General features: G+C 44.7%; 1 long non-coding RNA gene across 1 annotated transcript in view; it reads left to right on the top strand.

Moving 5' to 3' along the window:
- The first annotated feature begins 1439 nt into the window (after positions 1-1439).
- Positions 1440-6000, top strand: part of LOC141091878 (uncharacterized) — a 60072-nt gene continuing 55511 nt past the window's right edge. The window contains exons 1-2 of the long non-coding RNA XR_012232605.1: positions 1440-1808; positions 2264-2423. This is a non-coding gene — a long non-coding RNA (uncharacterized lncRNA). The remainder of the gene's footprint in view (positions 1809-2263; positions 2424-6000) is intronic.

Below are 6000 nucleotides of genomic sequence, written 5' to 3'. Positions count from 1 at the left end.
CAGCGTCACCGAAGTTGACAGTCAGGCACCTTACCTGACAAAGCCCAAATCCTAAATAGCCGGTGGGCGCCGCCATGTTGGGGGCGGCGCCGACCGTGTCATACTACCCAGGAGGCAGCGCGCCGGGATCTCCGGAGTGCGCGGGTGCCCGACGCCGGGGAACCTGGAAGCCGGGCGCGGCGACGCGCCGGAACCCGAGGACGCGCCGGGAGGAGCGTGCCGAAGTCGGGACCCTAACACCAGGTTTTTGCTACCTCAGCTGCTATCGGTGTTGGCGCCCGACGGCCGGAATTGCTCAGTTGCGGAACTGGCAGTCTTCTGATAGTGGCCACCATTGGGTACTGAACATCCTCCACCTATTGATTTGAATAGGAGGCGGATGTGCAGTACCCTCCCTTGGCCACTATCAGAAGACAGAGTAGCTCCGCAAGTACTTTTGGATGGTGGTCACCGCCGCCAACACCTATAACAGCTGTAGATAAGCCCTGAAAGGCAGCAGCCGCATCTTATATCGGCCAAAACTGCTGACAGGTTCGCTTTAAAGGGAATCTGTCACCCCATTTTTGGCCTATAAGATGCGGCCTCAGCATTCTGTAATGCTGTAGATAAGCCCCGATGTAACCTGAAAGATAAGAATAACGAGTTAGATTATACCCATCCGGTGGTCCGGTACGATGGGTGTCGCGGTCCAGTCCGGTGCCTCCCATCTTCTAGAGAAGATGTCCTCCTTCTCACTTTTGCCACGGCTCCTGCGCCCTGCAGTAATTTACTCTGCCCTCAACAGGGCAGAGAAAGTATGCCTGCGCAGGAGCCGGATCCCTCTGACCTTTCCCAGCGCCTGCACACTGCAGTACCTTACTCTACACTCAACAGGACAGAGAAAGTACGCCTGCGCAGGAGCCGCAGCAGAAGTAAGAAGGAGGACATCATCGCTAGAAGATGGGAGGCGCCGGACCTGACCGCGACACTTGTTTTTCTTATCTTTCAGGTTACATCTGCGTTAACACGTGGTGGGAGTTGCGGAAATATTGCGGAAATTTCCGCAGCATTTCTGCAACGTTGGAAGTGGACACAGCTTTGTGAAACATTCCCTTTTTGGAGAGTTTTTGGAGGAGTTTTTGAAGTTTTCTTTCCTGAAGCATTTTTTTTTTCCAACTCTTTAATTTTACAGTACCCAGTTTAGTGCAGCTCCCATCAGAATCCACTTCAAAGATGTGACATGCATTTTCCTTTTTTCTCTCACTAGGCCATTTTCAAAATGTGAAAAGGAAAAAAACACTCAGAAAACTATATATATGAACAGCAAAGAAGGTTACCATTGAAATGAAAGAGTTTAGATGTTTTTTAGGTGTTTTAAATCTCCAAAACACTGCCTTTTTATAGATGTACTTTTACCTTTACGTGAAGCTACTAATTATACAAAACAAGTGAATTTTTGATAAATGTTTCTCATCCAGGGACCTCCAATATATTCAAATCTGTGAACCACCCTCTCTTGAAAAATCCTGCACACCCTCTTTTGCGAGACTTATTGGTCTCTTGCAAGTTTTATTACAGCACTAGTTCTTCCTTTGAACCAGCTTGGTGTCCCAGATGTTTCTATTTTCCGTTGCCACCTGTTAATTTTAACTTTATTGCAAATCCTACAGAATCCACATACTGTGACCGGATGAAATGATAACTGTAAATTCATTCCTTGGACTTGGTACAAAATTCCTGATTACTGACTGCATCTTTCCCAGAACTGGACAAGCCTCAACATGTATTTTTGCTTGCTGGAATACCACAATGAAAAGGAGAAAGTAAATGTAGGTTTGGTGCTGCCCGGCAAGATTTCACAGTTATGATGGGCTAATTTATAATTAACAGCTAAAATGGAGCTGTATGATTAATATTAATGCAAAATGCAAACATTGCCTAAAAGTTACTCTAATGATGCAAAATATATGATCCTGTTTGGAATCCATTTTCTCCTTTCTTTCGTATTTTTTCAATCACTGTCTTCCCATCATTTATAGACTCCTATGATAAAAATATATATGTGTGTGTGTGTGTGTGTGTGTATATATATACATATATATTATATATACATACTGTACATACACATGTTTTTTTCCTGAACTCTGCAGCATGATATAGCATATATTTATGACATTATTTTGACATATATGAGAGGGCCATAAGACAAAATTGAACTATGGGGACAATTCGGCAAATATTTGCAAAATGTGCAAAAATGTTGCAACTTCTGTTTTTTTTCTAGCCAATTTAAAGCAAAATTGGGGAAGCTGGAGAGTAGCCGCAACAGTGCATGGCAATCCCGTCTATCAAATCCCGTCTATTCAAATACTCCTGTCCCTAACTGGAATAGCAATTCTGGCAAAGTGCACGTCACTGAGAGAGTGGATCAAATTCATTAAGTGGTGCGTATAGCACCAGTCTTAATTATCTATTTGTGTATGCAGTGCTATGATATTTGTTAATGTCTGGGAGAAGCCATGAAAGGCCTCTTTCTGTTGCATGTATGTGTTTCCGTTTTTTCCATGGATAAAATACATACCCATTATATTCTATGGTGCTTTTCACATGTACGTTTTTTTCCAGTATCACGGATGACAAGGGACAATACAAGTCTATGGGTGCGTGAAAAACGCGTACAGCACACGGATGGTGTCAGCGTACAGTCCATGTTCAGTCTGTGATTAACATTGGAAAGTATAGGAGAAGCTTTTTTATTTATTTGTTGATCCATTCGTGAAACATACTGATGAAATACTGATGGTAAATATGGAGACACTGATGACATCAGTGCCATCTTTTATGAATGGGACACCGAGGAGGATGGCAGGAACAGGCTAAGCCACCAGGAAACCAGAGAGGTTGGTAACTCAGCGGATTGCAGACCCCTGATCCTAACAACACAACTAGCAGTAGCCATGGAGCGTTCCTACGATGCCCTAGATGCCTCGGCACAGCCGGAGAACTAAGTAAGCCTAAAGCCAGAAACGTGAAATCTAAACTGCCCCGGAGCAGATCTCCAAAGGAATAGACAGCCCCCAAACATACTGTATATTGTCGGTGAGACAAGATGAGACACAAACACAGGCAGAAAATAGACCGAGCAAATGATGGGGCCCAAACTGTCTAGATAGGACAGGACAGAAAAGATACTGCCTGCAATCACGCAAAACCCTAAAAAATCCAACACATCTGATATACAAAAAACCTGAGGCCACACGACCTCACCCCCGCTAGATCAGCACTCTGGTGTGAACTGGAAGCAAAGCAAAAGATACTAATATAACAGGGGACTGAACAAACTGGCACAAGCTGTAACTCCCAGCAGGGAGTACGTTAAACCCTCGCAACAAAACAGAAAGCAAAAAAAAAGGCACAACCAGATTAGATGCAAAGGATTAGCAAAAGAATCACTTAACTGAACCATGCAGAACAGGCAAGAGACTGAAGAGCTTAAAATGCACAAGGAGGAAATCACCAGCAACCACTAAGGGAAGCCTGCTCACTTATATGCTCCCAGCCAGTAATCCCAGATTCCCAAACATCGTCGTCAGGTGGCAAACTCCCATCAGACTGGCCAGCTCCACTACTCCCAGTAACCACCAGAGGGAGTTCCAGCTCAGAAGTCAGAGCAAGGGAATTCACAACAGCCATCTATATATAGAAAACTGAATGTATGTATGTGTGTATCACCAACCAATCATGAAGCAGCTTTCATTTCACCAGAGCTGTCTGTTGTGAGTTCATTTTCCCCTTCATTACTGAGGCCCGAGGAACTCCCTCTTCTGGTAAAGAAAGGTAGTGAGCCTGATTATCAAACACCTGAGGCTGATGATGATGACTGGCTGAGTGGAGTTACTGACTGGATATAAGGCTGCCGACGCCCTTCTGCCCTGCGGGTGATTTCTCTGTGGGATCCTTGGAGACCAGTCTGAATTCCTGCTCCTCTAAAGCGAAGTTTGCTGCTCGGCCTTTTGCTTTGGTGCTTTGACTTTGTTTTGCTTTGTTTTTCTGGATTTCTGCCATTCCCTGCTGGGGTGTGCTGAATTCATTTAGCTCTGTCTTCTGAAAATACCTGAGTGCTGATTTAGTTTTTGAAGCCTAGCTGCTTCAGGGCCTTTTTCATATCAGCTTGTTGGCTTATGTCTTTGATAGGGTTTTGGCAGATTGCAGACAGCAGCCTTCCTGTCCGTTCTTATCTAGGTAGTTTTGGGCCCCGTCTTTGCTCAGTCTATCTTTCTGTCTGTGTTAGTATTTTCATCTTACTTCACCGTCATTATATGTTGGGGGCTGCCTATTGCTTTGGGGTCTGCTCTGGGGCAGTTTAGATTTCCCCTTTCTTTATTTAGGCCTATGTAATTCTCCGGCTGTGATCGAGGGGTCTAGGGCATCGTAGGAACCCCCCATGGCTACTGCTAGTTGTGTTGATAGGTTCAGGGGTCTGCAATCTGATAGTTGCCAACTTCTCTGGTTTTCTGGACTTAGCTTGTATTTCTGCTTTTGCCTCCTACGGTGACTCATTCATAACAGAATCACCCGCCATACCGCAGATCCTAGGGTACTCAGCAGCAGGAAAGAATTGTAAAAAAAAAAAAAAAAAAAAAGTGTGTATATTTTTTCCTCTATATCTCTGAGGCCGTAGGGGGAATTTTTTTTTTCTCTCAATGGAGATAAAGCAATTGTCTGATCGTGTGGAGCAGCTCGCTGCGGAAGTGCGGGGAATTTCCGCCTACCTTGCTCATTCACATGCTGCTGAACCAAAGATTCCTACACCTGATGTATTTTTTGGGCATCGGTCTAAATTTTTGAATTTCAAAAATAATTGTAAATTATTTTTTGCCTTGAAGCCTAACTCGTCAGGGAGCTCCGCGCAGCAAGTTAAAATTGTCATCTCTTTGCTGCGTGGCGATCCCCAGGATTGGGCGTTTTCTTTGAAACCAGATGATCCTATTCTGACTAATGTGAACGCATTCTTTCAAGCTTTGGGGTTGTTGTATGACAAACCTAATGCCATTGATCAGGCTGAAAAGACCCTGCTGGCATTGAGCCAGGGTCGTGATTCTGCAGAATTGTACTGTCAAAAATTCCGAAAGTGGGCAGTACTTACTACCTGGAATGATAATGCCTTGGCTGCTCTCTTTCGGAAGGGGTTGTCAGAAGCCGTAAAAGATACTATGGTGGGATTTCCTGTTCCCTCTGGTCTTGACGATTCTATGTCATTAGCCATTCAGGTTGATCGGCGTTTGCGCGAACGCAAAGCTGCACGAGAGGTGTTGCCACCTGTTGAACAAATGTCTGAACCTATGCAATGTGATAGAGTTTTTTCCAGAGAGCAGCGTCAGGAGTTCAGAAGACGTAATAAGTTGTGTTTTTTCTGTGGAGATGCCTCGCATATTATTTCTGTCTGTCCTAAACGAGAGAAACGCTTTGCACACACGTTTTCTGTTGGGGGTGTTCAACCTAAGTTTCTTCTGGCTATTACTCTGATCTGCTCCCTGTCCACATTTTCCGCCAAGGCTTTTGTGAATTCGGGAGCAGCCCTAAACCTAAAGGACTTGGATTTTGCTAAACGTTGTGGATTTCCGATGACACCTCTGCAGACGCCTATCCCTTTGAGGGGGATTGATGCTACTCCTTTGGCTAAAAATAAACCCCAGTTTTGGACCCAGGTGGTAATGCGGGTCGCCCCAGACCATCAAGAAAATTGCAGATTTTTGGTGTTACATAATCTGCATGATATTATTGTTCTGGGGTTTCCCTGGTTACAGATTCATAATCCAGTTTTGGATTGGAAATCTGTGTCTGTGGTGAGTTGGGGTTGTCGGTGTGCCTTTAGTGAGGCTCCGGTGTTTTCCACCTCTCCTCAGTCGCATGATGTTCCTGATTATTTGGAGGACTTTTATGATGTATTTAGTGAGAATGAGTCTGCGTCTCTGCCTCCTCATAGGAGTTATGACTGTGCAATTGAACTGAGCCCGGGGT

This window comes from Dendrobates tinctorius, unplaced genomic scaffold (genome assembly GCF_039654945.1).
Source record: "Dendrobates tinctorius isolate UK_male_01 unplaced genomic scaffold, ASM3965494v1 ptg000056l, whole genome shotgun sequence".
Classification (NCBI taxonomy): Eukaryota; Metazoa; Chordata; class Amphibia; order Anura; family Dendrobatidae; genus Dendrobates; species Dendrobates tinctorius.
This window is presented reverse-complemented; position numbering and strand designations above follow the sequence as displayed.